This window comes from Echinops telfairi, unplaced genomic scaffold (assembly GCF_000313985.2).
Source record: "Echinops telfairi isolate 266 unplaced genomic scaffold, ASM31398v2 ScPeMD7_7458;HRSCAF=8496, whole genome shotgun sequence".
NCBI lineage: Eukaryota > Metazoa > Chordata > Mammalia > Afrosoricida > Tenrecidae > Echinops > Echinops telfairi.
Genome location: NW_022111358.1, coordinates 36,491,469 through 36,505,983, shown reverse-complemented (window position 1 = coordinate 36,505,983; position 14,515 = coordinate 36,491,469). Strand labels below are relative to the sequence as shown.

Sequence of the window (14,515 nt, the reverse complement as noted above, 5' to 3'; positions counted from 1 at the left end):
GTCACAGCAGCCGTACTGGCTCCTTCCCTGTTGAAAGGGTGTGCAGTGCCCAGGCCTGACGTTGTGATGTGTCACTACAGTGAACGAATGTCCTTAGGATGACGGTGATGACCCAGTTGTTGTTTGCAGAAACACTGAGAAGGACAACTCTTCTCGGGGAATGGTCATCATCTGATAGGGGGGAGAGAGACAGCTCCCCGAAGTCACAAGCCCAGAGGGTAGAAGTCAGGCCCTAGGAATGTAAAATAGGAAGGCAAGCCCGTCCTTTCTCAGAGAACTCAGCACCAGCGATGATGCCAACGTTCATGGGTTCATGGAAGGGGAAGAGGCGATTGGCACGTATACCCACATTCAGTTGTGGCCTTATTGTCAACTGGGACAAGTTGACATCAAGATAATTTGGCCTTAATTTTTTTTAATTGCATGACCCTTTTGCATACCTCTTCACAAAAGTATGTCCAAGCCATTTTCAGCCTGTTTGCAATGGGAAGCTTTCAGAAATAAATGTCCAAGAGAATACTGGTTAAATAAACAGATATGGTTACATCCATGCCCTGCTTTAGCTTACACTCAAAACTCGCTGCCATCGAGTCCACTCTGGTGCCTGGAGACCTTTAGCACAAGGTGGGGTGACCCCTGTGCATCTACGACTGTCACACTTTACAGGAGTAGAAAACCTCATCTTGGTGCGATGTAACAATGATGAGAAATACAACTTTCCTCTAGTTCCTAAATGTTTCCTCCCCGCTCCCACTACCATGACTCGAATTCGATCTAGCAAGACTGGCTAGACCAGAGGAGGTACACTGGTACAGATAGGAACTGGAAATACAGGGAATCCAGGATGGATGAGCCCTATAGGACCAGTGGTGTGAGTGGCAAAACAGGGAGGGTAAAGGGAGAATGGGTAGGAAAGAGGGAACCGATTACATGGAACTGTGTGTGACCTCCTCCCTGGGAGACAGACAACCGAAAAGTGGGTGAAGGGAGACGTCGGACAGGGCAAGATATGACAAAATACCAATTTATAAACTATCAAGGGCTCATGCGGGAGGGGGGAGCGGGGAGGGAGGGGAAAAATGAGGACCTAATGTCGGGGGTTTACATGGAGAGAAAATGTTTTGAGAAACGATGTACAAATGCGCTTTACACAATTGATGTGTGTATGGATTGGGATAACAGTTGTATGAGCCCCTAATAAAATGTTAAAAAAAAAAAAAGAAAGAAAGAAAACCAACCAACCAAATAAATAAATAAATAAATAAAGATCAGAAAAGATTCTGGAAAAAAAAAAAAGAAAACCTCATCTTTCTCCCAAGGAGCAGCTGGTGGTGATTTTGAACTGCTGACCTCCAGGTTAGCAGCTGTGTTAGGGTTCTCTAGAGAAATAAAACCAGATTTGTATATATAGTTATACAGATTGATAGATATATAACATACGAAATAAACAGTTAATTAAATTATAAAGCAGTACAAATGGCTCAGTGCTGCAACTCACTCCCGTGAGACAGTTGTGAGACACTGGCAGTCCTTCAAGTCTTGAGGGCCGTCGGGTAGTCCTCTGGAGAGCAATTCAGGCTATCCGGGCACAGGCAGCAAACAGCAAGGCAGGTCACCAACAGTCAGCAAGATGACAGGGTCTGATAGTCCCCAGCTCAAGAACTGTAAATTCCAATGGTGTGGCGAAGCAGGTCTTGAAGGAACCTCAAATTACAGTGACACAGTCCACGGGTTAGGTGTCCCACTGGTAGTGTAGCTTGCAAATCGAGGCACAGAACAAGCATGGCAGCCACACACTGGTCCCATGATCAAAGAGCAAGAGACAAGAGAGGCAAGGCTCGCCTAGCCATTTATCTCTCCGCCCTACAATTAATCCCACATGTGTTTATTGGCCAGATTGGCACAATAAACTAACTACCTTAGCAGCCCACAGTGTAACCACTTCGCCACCTGGGCTCCTCTGGTTTCAGTTCAGAGGCATTCAAAGCAGAGACAGCTCAGCTGGTATCGGTAATGGCACAGTCCCCAGGAAACAGAGACACAAAAAGCAAGGTGCAGAATAGTGGGTATGCAGGGGTTAGTATAAAACATGAGGATAGATTTACATCTAGAATATTGCCGAGGAGACACATAAAATATCTTAACAGGGATGGCCTCTGGGGAGGAAGCATTTTTCAGATTTTTGCAATGTTTTAACTACCTATCCCAAATAAAACCAAGCTTCCGAGACTCATGGCAACACTGTAATACATTAAGTCAGTGGCCCCTGAGGCACTTGATCTCTGAATGGATACAAGCACTGTTTTTCAGTTTACCTCCTAGCGGCAGCTCCGCCACTAACCACCCCCTGGTCCAGGGCCTCATTTCTGCACTAAGTTCCTTCACCAACGTCCACTCTCTGCACAGCTGTCAGAGTGATCTATTAACAAATGAGAAAGTGTGCCAGCCTCCATCGAGGATGAGGCCCCCGCGCCTGGCCCTGTCCAGTCCCTCCCCCCCCAACCCACCTCTCCTGTCCCTCCTGCTCAGGCTCCTCCTGCATCTTCCTGCACCTCACCTTCAGGGTGTGTGCTCACGGGTCACCCCAGAGAAGCCCTCCTGGAGACCTCTTCTACTGTGACAATGGCCCTTTCTTAACACCAGCCCCTCATAAATCACCCGGCTTTACAACTTTCCTGGACAATCTGCTCTCTGTGTTACATGTCCACGTGTGTTTTGTCCCTATCAACCTCATGAGGCAGCGGGTTTTCCTGTCCTGTTCCCTGCGGATGTTCCAGCGCCAGGAGCACAGAGGGGCTAAGAGCTGCTAGTTGGATGAGCGGCCAGCCAGGGCCACCGATGAAGAAAGAAGCCCCAGGCAGCGCTCCTGCGGGCACCGAACACACGGCCTTGTCGCCGGCCTCCCTGGGCGCCCAGGAATCTTTCAGGCTGAGGGCTGCCTGGTGGAGAGTTCATTTCTTCCCTCCAAAGCTTCTCTTAAAAAGTCCTGGTGGGTTACGAGTTTGGGCTGCTTACCCACCCGAGCAGTCGTTCGAAACCACCAGCAGCTCAGGGGGAGAAAGAAAAACGGGGCTTTCAACTCCGGTAAAGTGCCAAGTTTGACTTCTTCCGGGGCTTTCCACTCCCGTAAAGTGCTAAGTTTGACTTCTTCCGTGTAAGTGACTGGTGAGCAAAGCTGTCCACAGTACTCGGACCGCACGTTCCTGCTCTGAAAGTTGGCAGGCTTGATGACCCCAGTAGGAAGGCTGAGGACCGACCGACCTCCGAAAAAGCAGCCTCTGTCCACTTGACGCGCCTAATGTGTCCCGTGGTCCACATTCCAGTGCCAAGGCCCAGCCCTAGTGGGTGCAGGAACGTTCTTTCAGGTCAGGAAAATGCTCACTGAATTACGCAAGTGATTCGGATGTAGAAAATCACCATCGTGGGTTATGGGCTGGGCAGCGGCTGGGCGGTGGCTCCCGGGGAAAAAGATGAGGCTGTCTGCTCCCTTAAAGGTTTACAGCTGGGAAACCCGCCAGGACCGGTCTCCTCCATCCCCTCCAGGGGCTGCGAGTCAGGGAGTGACTGAAAAAAGGGAAGCCGGTTAGTGTCCTCATCAGAAGATAAAGCCATAGGTAAGAGGTGGATGGGGAATTTTACAACCAAAAGGAAGGGGGGGGTGGAGAGAGGAATGGGCCAGAAGCTTTCCCTTACACCCCTCCCCCTCCAGGAGAATTACCCACGGTAGCAATAGACATGCAAAGAGATCTGCAAAGGGAGGTGGGTGCCTCTGAATTCCTCCACTTAGCGCCTGAACTGGCCTTTGTTCCTGCTGAATGCACCCATTCAAATGCAGGGCGATCCAAGCGGAGAGGGAGATGGGTGGCTTCCCAACCCCCCTTGGTTGGTTACCCTTGACGGGTGAACACGTTTCAGTAGCACGCTTCCATTGCATCCGGAGGCACAGGCTCCTCTGGATCAGAGTCAACCTTCAGGCTGATGACCCACAAACCTAATCTCCAGCACCGACCGGAATTCCACAGGAATCCCCAGACCAGCCTTTCTGGGACCTAATTAAAATCTCTCCTTAGGCACCTCCTGTGTAGCAGATCTAAAGTGGAATCTCATTCTGTGGGACGGAGGGTGGCTAGGAATTGGGACGGACTAGACGATTGATGAACACACACACACACACACACGCATGCACGTCTTGGGTACTTACCACCATCTTCTCTAGTCCCCCAGCAAGTCCCACCAACCAACCCACAGAAAATCCCCTGCCTCCTCTCCACGTCCACTGCAGCCACGGTACCAGGCCTCTACATCTCTCACCTTCCCCACCGCGGCATTCCTGGCTGATGGCCCCACTTTCATCCTCCTGCCCATTGTGTCCAAATCAAAACCACACTCACTGCCCTGCCTTCGGGTCAATTCCTCCTCTCCGGGTCACAGAGCAGAAGCACCCCTGGGGAATTTCCAGACTGTGCTTCTTCACAGGAGGAGAAGGCCCCCTCTTTCTCTTTTTTTAAATCATTTTATTAGGGGCTCATACAACTCTTATCACAATCCATCCATACATCAATTGTGTAAAGCACATTTGTACATTCATTGCCCTCATCATTCTCAAAACATTTTCTCTCCACTTAAGCCCCCGGCATTAGGTCCTCATTTTTCCCCTCCCTCCCCCCTCCCCCTTCCCTCATGAGCCCTCGATCATTTATAAATTATTATTTTGTCATATCTTGCCCTGTCCGACGTCTCCCTTCACCCACTTTGCGGTTGTCCGTCCCCCAGGGAGGAGGTCACATGTAGATCCTTTTAATCGGTTCCCCCTTTCCAACCCACTCTCCCTCTACCTTCCCAGTAGCACCACTCACACCACTGGTCCTGTAGGGATCATCCGCCCTGCATTCCCTGGATTTTTAGTTGCTATCTGTACCAGTGTACATCCTCTGGTCTAGCCTGACTTGCAAGGTAGAATTCGAATCACAATAGTGAGGGGGAGGGGAGCCTCCTCTTTCTCCCTTCAGAGAAGCTGCTGGTCTCAAACTGCTGACCTGGGTGTTATCCATTACACTACCAGGGCTCTTCTCCATTCTCTCTGTAGCTCTGAAAGCGATCTTATGATGGCAAGTTGTAGGTGTCAACTGGGCTGGGCTGGGCAGTTGTTAGTGGTCCCAGAGGCAGCCCGACTCCTGGGAACCCGTGGGCAGCAGAGCACAGCCTTGCCTGCTCCCGCACCACCTTCATGATCATGGGCACCTCTGGACTCCCTGCCACCGCGGTTCTGTCCTTCCATCTCATTAGGGACTTCCCTCCTCTACCTCATCAAACGCAATGTCCATTTCTAGCATGCTGGCATGTCGAAAGTGTTTTAGAATGCAAAAGAGACCCCTAAACCGCAAATATTACTGAAGTAGAATGTGGCAGTTACAAAATCTGTCAACTTGAGCGAAGGGGTGGAGTTTAGGCTGTCAATCAAGTCATATCCATTGTGGCCTCTGGGTGGGCATGGCCTTCTCCTGAGGATTCTGGGAACTCCTGTCTTCCTCCCTGGAGGCCGGGACACACACTCTCCCTGTGAGACATTCTTGTTGACAAGCCACATGGAGGCTACGCTGATGGAGCCAGAGCTCTGGAGCTGGAGGAGCCACATGGAGACCCACACCAGTGCTGACATGCTTCCACTGCCACTGGATCCACAAGACTTTCCACCTACTGGCCTGTGATCTTCCTGCGTTCAGCATCACTCCATATGTTGTGTGGTTGTAAAGAGGGATTTATAGACAGGTATCAGAAATATGGGCTACTATCCAACTTACGGACTTGATCTGGACTGGGCTGGGTTTTTTTCTTAATATATTATTACTCTTTGATATAAAGGAGTCTCTTACACACATATGAGTGTCTCTGGGGTTGTTTCTCTAGTCTACCGAGACTAACACAGAAAACACTGATTAGGTTTTAAACAGGACAAAGACAAAGACGTACCTCTAGACGAGGGCAATGATTAGCACAAGGCCATAATGTCATCCCAGAGTTTGTTGGGATTCTGGGACTTATAAAAGGACAGGGGGGGTATTCACATAGAGTGGGTTTTTGGGCAGCCTGTCCTAAGTAGGCCACTTCATAAGACAGAGGCAAAAGGAAGAATCTGCTCGAACTCATAGTGAATGTATGTGCACCAGAACAAAATACTGCCCAGTCCCACACCATCCTCCCAATTGTTATGTTTGAGCCCGGTGATGCAGCCATTATGTCAATCCATCTCACTGAGGTCCTTCCTGTTTTTTGCTAACCCTCTACTATTCCAGCTGCATCGGGCCAGGTTGACCAGAGAAACAAATCCAGTGACAGTGCAAGAGCTTTATATCAAGAACATTCCCAGCCCAGTCTAATTCAAGTCTTTACACCAATACTAGTCCGTAAGTCCCTCTTCAGACTCATGCAGTGTGTTAGTCTGGGTAGACCAGAGAAACAAATTCATAGACATTCATGTGTGTATAAGAAAGAGCTTTATATACAAGAGCAATTGAATATTGAGAAAACATCCCAGCCCAGTTCAGATCAAGTCCATAAGTCTGATATTAGTCCATATGTCCAATAGCAATCTATAAATTTTTCTTCAGACTCACGAAACACATGCAATGGATGCAGGAAGATCACAGGCCAGTGGGTGGGAAATCTTGTGGATCCAGTGGTGGTAGAAGCATCTCAGCACCGGGGTGGGTCTCCACATGGCTCCTCCAGCTCAGGACTCCGGCTGCATCAGTGTAGCTCCATCAGGCTCCTTGTCAGTAATGTCTCGCAGGGAGTGAGCATGTGTCCCGCCTGCAGCAAGCTACCTATCTCCTTAGACCTTCCAAATGAGGTCATCAAGCTGCAACCTGGTTGACAGGCTAAACTCCACCCTTTCGCTCTGAAGTCTCAAATTGGCAACAGATGATGTAACTGCCACACCAGCCATAGATGATGCAGAATGCAGGGAGATCCCATGTCGGTGGGTGCAAAGTCCAGTAGATCCAAGGTGGGTGGGTGGGGGGAAACAGCCTGGCCCCAGCAGCTCTCAGGGTCAGCAAGTAGGAAGGGAAAAGCAGAGAGAGGGGGAGGGTCCCAGGGTCTTCTTTATAAGAAGGCCATCCCCACCATCCAAAGAAGTAATGTTAGGCTTTAGCCTGATTGACAGGTTGGACTCCAACCCTACACCATTACACACCTTCAAGTTGACATGAACGATGTAACTTCCACACCAGAGGAGAGAGGAAGGCCCTCCATGACCTGGATTGACATAAGGGCTGCAGCAATGGCCTCAAACACCGAAGGAGCCCGGGCGCTGCCGTGGTTTCCTTTTAGGCGACAAGCTGCAAGGGCAGCGGTTTGAAACCACCGGCCACTCCTCCAGGGAAAGACCCGGCTTTCCAGTCCCACGAAGAGTTAGAGTCCCTTTGTAAAATATCCTTAAAGATAAAACTGCCAACCAAGAACCCTACATCCAGCAAAACGGTCCCTCAAATATAGGGGAGAACTAAAAGTATTTCCAGACAAGGAAAAACTAAAGGAATTCATAAAAACAAGGCCAGCATTTCCAGAGTTCCAGTCTTAGAAACTCAGAAACTCACAAGGGGGGGGTTCTCCCCTGTCCCACGGGGCCGCTATGAGTCAGCATCAACTTGATAGAGGCGAGTTCAGATTGCACTGGTCTACTTTACCACGCACGATGTCCTTCTCCAGGGACCGGTCTCTCTGGATAACATGTGGGCTCACACACCTACCTCTGTAGAGAGTTGGTCCCTGGGTGGTGCGCATGGTCAAGTGCTCGGCTACTGACCACCAGGCTAGCGGTTCGAGTCCATGCAGGGGTGGGTGTTTTGAGAGAACTAGCCTGTGAAATCCAGCTCTGCTCTGACCTACCTGGGAACTTCATGAAGAAGAGTGTTCTATGATGGGGCTTTGAAAGGATTGTGGGAAATTCCATGATCTACGCATTCCATTTTCCCATGAACTTTTTGAAGCCCCCGTGGGGTGTGTGTGTGTGTGTGTGTGATCCCTATTCTTTGGAGAACCCTAAGTGACACCGACTGCCGTCTCTAAAATGTCAATCAAGCATCCTTGGCTTTGCATTCGAATCCAAAGAGAAAATCCAACCCCCTTTTCCAAGCCCCTGCCCCTCACAAGCTGGCCTCTGTCTACCTCCCCTTGGGTGTGGAGCCTCCCCCTTCCTGCCCGCTTTCCACACACTTGCCAAACCCACCTCAGCCCTTTGTCCAGGCAGAGTGCCCTCGGCCTCCAGCCTCATCCCAGCCTGGCTCTTTCTGGTCCTGTTGCGTTCCGCCCTGGAGAGCCCTTTCCAGACTCTGGCATCGGCCTCATCCTGGTCTGCGCCACAGCTCAGACACAGATACTCACTGCCACTCGGTCAGGCGCAACAGCACGGGCTTATTAGTTGGCCTGAGTTTTCTCTTGCTCCTGCTAGACGGGAGGCACTTCTTGAGCCTCTGTCCTGTATTCCTAGAATGGAGGCAGTGCCCCAGGAGCCCTGGGGATGCCGTGGATCGTGTGTTGGGCTGCTAACAATACGGTCAGCAGTTTGAAACCACCCGCTATTCCAGGAGAGAAAGACGAGGCTTTCTATTTCCGTAAAGATGTATATCTTGGAAACCCAGAGGGAGGTTCTGTCCTCTCCTGTCGGTTCCCTGTGAATCAGAATCCACCCCATGGCAGCGAGGTTAGGTGTAGTTCATCCAAACCCTTGGTGGTATAGTGGGCGACAAGTGGGGCTGCAAACCACAAAGTCAGTCGTTTGAAACCACCAGCAGCCTCTCCATGGGAGAAAAACGAGGTGTTCCGCTCCCAAAGCGATGGACCGCCTCGGAGACCACGAGGGCAAATGTATCTGCATCGGTTCATTTGGATGGTGGTGCTGCTGAAGAGTGTCGGAAGTACCAAGGACTGCTAAAGAACAAACAGCTGTCTCAGCCGAAGTCCACCCAGAACACTCCTCGGGCAAGGATGGCAAGGAAATGTTCTAAAATTGATTGTGGGATGATTGTACAACTCTTCTTGCGATGATTGAACTATTGATCGGAATGATATGTGGATGAAGTGCCAGTAAAACTGTTTGTTTTTCAAAAAAAGAATATTCTCAAACACGCTTAGTCTTTTCAGGCCCAACATCTAGCCAAGCCAAGGCAAAACGTATCAAAGTGACTATGCTATAAAAGAAGGAGCTGACCACTTGACCACTAAGCAGAAAGACGAACCTACTAACCACCCAGAGAGAAAGATGTGCAGTCGGCTTCCCTAACGATCACAGCCTAGGAAACCCTTAGGGGCTGTTGCACTACGAGTTAGAATCAACCTGACGGCAGCAGGCTAGTTTTTTTAAAAACATTTTATTAGGGGCTCATACAACTATTATCGCAATCCATACACACATCAATTGTGTAAAGTGCATTTGTACATCATTCTCAAAACATTTTCTCTCCACTTAAACCCCCGACATTAGGTCCTCATTTTTCCCCTCCCTCCCCGCTCCCTCCTCCCTCATGAGCCCTTGATAGTTTATAAATGGGTATTTTGTCATATCTTGCCCTGTCCGACGTCTCCCTTCACCCACTTTTTGGTTGTCTGTCCCCCAGGGAGGAGGTCACACACAGTTCCTTGTAATCGGTTCCCTCTTTCCTACCCATTCTCCCTTTACCCTCCCTGTTTTGCCACTCACACCACTGGTCCTGTAGGGCTCATCCGCCCTGGATTCCCTGTGTTTTCAGTTCCTATCTGTACCAGTGTACCTCCTCCGGTCTAGCCAGACTTGCAAGATCGAATTCGAGTCATGGTAGTGGGAGCGGGGAGGAAACATTTAGGAACTAGAGGAAAGTTGTATTTCTCATCGTTGTTACATCGCCCCCTGACTGGCTCGTCTCCTCCCCGAGACCCCTCTGCGCAGGCTAGTTTTTATGATGTAAGAATATGAAGAAGATTGAGGTCAGCCTTGGCGCTCGCAGCGACGTCACACATGCTCAACGGAAGAATACAGAGCATGTCAAGTCAGAGCAGGTACTCCAACAGTCCTCTGGGCATGCTGTCGGAAGAGACCAGTCCCTGGAGGAGGACATCCTGCTCGGTGAAGTGGAGGGGCAGTGAGAAAGAGGAAGACCCTCGACCAGATGGATGGACACAGCAGCTGCATCGGTGAGCTCCAACGCAGGAAGATACAGGAGGTCAGGATGTGAGGCAGTGGTTCTCAACCTTCCTCATGCCGCCGCCCTGTAACACAGTTCCTCCTGTGTTGGTGACCCCCTACCATAAAGTTATTTTTGTTGCTACTTCGTAACTGTCATTTTGCTACTGTTATGAATCGGTGGCCCCTGTGAAAGGGCTGTTCCACCCCCAAAGGGGTCGAGACCCACAGGCTGAGAACCGCTGCTGTCAGGTGTACGGATGGTGCGGGTCTGGGCAGTGTTGTGTTCTGTACACAGAGAGGGGCTGAGTCAGAACTGTCTCGGCGGCACCTAACCACAAAGGGCTGCTAGGAGCTGCCACAGACTTGCTGGCGGTGAGCTTGGCTTCTGAGTCCATCCAGTGAGTTTCCACGCATTAATGCGGCGTCTCTTTGCCCTAACGTCTCCAAGGAGATATTCTTTCCGTTTTGCAGAGGGTGAAACTGAGGCTCAGGCAAAATGACTTGCCCGGACCTATAACTGTAAGGCCCAATGTGCTTACACTTTAACTTGACCTCACTCAGTCTCCCTTCCATCTTCTTCCATGTCTGGGCCAGGGTCAGGGGCGGGTAGGTGGATGGCGATTATGATGAAAGATGTACCAGATATACCATAAACCTTTGGGGGTTTTTAAAAATCATGTTATTAGGGGCTCATACAACTCTTATCACAATCCATCCATGCATCCATTGTGGAAAGCACATTTGTACATTCATGGCCCTCATCATTCTCATAACATTTTCTCTCCACTTAAAGCCCCCGGCATTAGGTCCTCATTTTTCCCCTCCCTCCCCGCTCCCCCTCCCTCATGAGCCCTTGATAGTTTATAAATTATTATTTTGTCATGTCTTGCTCTGTCCGACGTCTCCCTTCACCCACTTTTCTGTTGTCCGTCCCCCAGGGAGGAGGTCACATATAGTTCCTTGTAATTGGTTCCCTCACCATAAACCTTTGAATCAAGACTCACTACTGTCATTTTCTGGGGGGATTGTAGTTGTTGTCTGTTTGATTGGTTTTATAGAACGCTGACACCCTACCTGGCCTGCAGTAGGTCCAGAGCATCATGCCCAGGCCCCTCCTCTCTGCTGGGCATCCAAGTTCCTGAGAGGCCACCGGCTGGGGTCCTGATGGACCTCCAAGGGCCAAGGCCTGGCACCTCAGGGCCACGTGCTCTTCCACAAATACCTCAGACTCTCCGCCCGCTCCACGGGATTCTCTTCCTGGACAGGGGAAAGGAATGCAGAGTGAGGCCCAGAGAAGCCAGGAACAGCCACAAGCCTGGCCCTCTTCCCAAGGCCACGCCTCCCTGGTGTCAACCAGTCCAGAGTCCACACCTTGGCACCCTGTGGCCACCCAGCCCAGCTGCTGCTTCCCTGATAGCACCCCCTCAAGGGGCAGGGTGTGCACTAGCGGGACTGGCAGGGCAGAGAGAGGCAGAGTGAGAGAAGGCACGGCTCCCTCCCTTCATCCTGCAGGCCAGCCCCTTCAGACCACAGGGACTTCCGCCAAGGCCAAGCTCCCTCGGCAAAAGCCCAGCTCACTCCACCCCCCCACACCCCCCACCACCCCCCACCCCACCCCCACCCCGCACTGGATGCTGAAACCGACAGAACCAACCAACCTTGGCTGTGGAGTCCATGCCGACTCACAGTGGCCCTACAGGTCAGAGAAGTGCCCTGCAGGGTCTCCCAGCATGCCACCTTTACAAAACAGAGGCCACCGCTTTCTCCCACGGAGTAGCCATAGGTTCAGACCACCGCTGGGCTGCTTTAACCCCTGTGCCGCCAGTGCTCCATTCCACAAGAGATGGAAGGGGTGCTCAGGTCAGCAGTTCGAAAACCACCAAGTCGATCCTCGAGAGAAAGATGGGGCTTTCTACTCCCCGAAAGCGTTTCCGTCGTGACAACACGCAGGGGCCGTTCGCTCGCCATGAGTCAGAATCGACAGGAAGGCAGTGAGCTTGGGGGTTGGGTTTGGTGGATAGAGCAGCCCCCCACGCCCTGAGGTGCCCTCTTCACAATATGCCTATGCCGCCGTGGCCACGAGGTGTCCACTTCACATGGTCACGTTTCTGGCAGCAGATCTTGATAGGAGGAACAGCCTCTCTGCCCTGTGCCCTGGGCGTCGCCTGTGGCAGACAGGACTCTGCCCATTCCCATAAAGTGAAGCCAGTGGTGTGTGTGGCGGGTTTCCCCCTTTTCCTTTTCTGTTCAGAAGGAGCTCGACAGAGTTTAGGCCATTACAGAAAATAAGTCTATAAAATCAACATACAATCTTAAACAGCCATACCTGCGGTCCTCAGGTTCCTAGTGTAACACTAGCTGTGTTAGTCTGGGTAGACTAGAGAAACAAAGCCCCAGAAACTCATAAGTGCATAAGAGAGAGTTTTCTGTAAAGGGTAAGTACACATTAAGAAAGCATCCCCACCCAGTGCTGCCCAAGCCCATAAATCCAACATTAGCTCATATGTCCAACACCAATCCACAGAGTCCTCCTCCATCTCACCAAACACATGCAATGACAGGCGGAAAGTGAAATCAGTGAGCGTGGAAGCTGGCAGGGGTCTCCACGTGGCTGCTCCAGCACCCAGGGCTGCATCGGGGTAGGTCCATGTGGCTTCTCCTCAGGGATGTCTCGCAAGAAGTGAGCCTTGCAAGAAAAAGCAGGGAACTGGCTAAGGCAGCTGTACCCTGATCCGACCATCACAAAGCAAGAGACCTGAGAACTGGAAAGGTGAGGCTACGGAGCCATTTATCCCTCCACCTTTCAATTAACTCACAAGTGTTTATTGGCCAGGTTGGCACAATGAGCCTTAACTATCACTCACACACACACACACACACACACACACACATACACACACTATATATATATATCAATTATATATATATATATATATATATACACATTTCATTTATTGATGTTGCTAGCTGCTGTTGAATTGACCCCCAACTCATGGCAACCCGTGTACAGTCAAGTTGGGCCATTTTAATCTGTAGGGTTTACGTTGCCTGATGTATTGGTGACTGATCCCTGGATTTTCCCCCTAGTTCTTCTTAGTCTGGAAGCTCCATTGACACCTGCTTAACACCTGAAAGAGGGACAGTGGCTGTCCAGAAGGTGCCTTGGCTGGGAATTGAACCTGTGTCTCCCATGTGGAAATGGAGAATTCTGTCACAGAAACACTTGTACTTTTGATGTTAGCTTTTTATTGTGAATGGGGTGAAGGTGTACAGAGCAGATCATGTCCCATCTTTCAGTCCATGAGCATTTTGTTTCTTGCCATTGATGGCAACTCCTTCAGTGTCAGCCCTTCTCCCACTTCCTCTCGGAGTGTCCCATTTCAATTCCGCCTCCTTTCCCAGCCCTTCTGAACTTTGTCCTGGGACAAAGGCTGCCTCTTGGATCTCAAATGGTTGATCATTCTGCGATGTGCGTATCTCCCTGGAGTTATTGTTCCCTTTGTAGATCTGTCTATGATTTGGCTGAACAATGGGCCAAGGGGGTGAGTTCAGTTCCTGACCTGAAGGGTGGCCAAGGCCAGAGTCTTGTTTTGTGTGTGTGTGGGGGGCGTGTCCCACAGTCTTGATGTGACCAGTCATCCTGGTCTTTTTAATTAATTTATTTAAACTATGGAACGCTTCACAAATTGGCGTGGCCGGGGCCATTCCCATCTTCTCTGTATCGTTCCAATGTCAGTGTGCGTGCTGCCAAAGCAAGCACTCTTTCTGATGGTTTGAGTTTTCTTTCACGTTTGTGTCCCACTCTAGCCAGGGTATCATAATGCAATCCCTTTCAGAGCGGCCGGTCGTGGGGAGTGGGGCATCATCTAGTTCCTCTGCTCTCAAGAGTGTGGAGACTGATAGTCCATTGGCCTCCTCATCCCCGTACATTTCCCATCGTCTTCCCTCTTCTCTTGGCAGGAGAGAACAAGAGTTGGATGCCTTAGATGGCTGTTCACGAACTTTTAAGATCCCAGTCAGCACTTCTCAAAGCAGGATGAAGAACGTTGTCTTTGTGGCTTGTCACTGAAACACTTGTACTTATTACTTTATTGATTACTTCCTTATAAATGAGCCTTTCCTGCATGACACCCTTGTAAATAAGTTGATCTTTCACTACAGGGAAGGGGGAGAAGTGACACGCAGGATGACTCACTACTCCTTCTTAGTTAATGTCCTTTTGTTTTAAGATCAACATGCAATCACAAGTTAATTTTAATGTCGTCTCTTTAAAATATAACTTAGGTTTCAACTACACATAAATATCAGGGACCTAAGAGCGAGGTGGGGAAGGGCAGGCTGGCGTTTGAAATT

General features: G+C 50.3%; 1 pseudogene; it reads right to left on the bottom strand.

The window, feature by feature from the left end:
• Positions 1-13,825: 13,825 nt before the first annotated feature.
• Positions 13,826-13,922, bottom strand: LOC115872923 (annotated as a pseudogene).
• Positions 13,923-14,515: the final 593 nt, after the last annotated feature.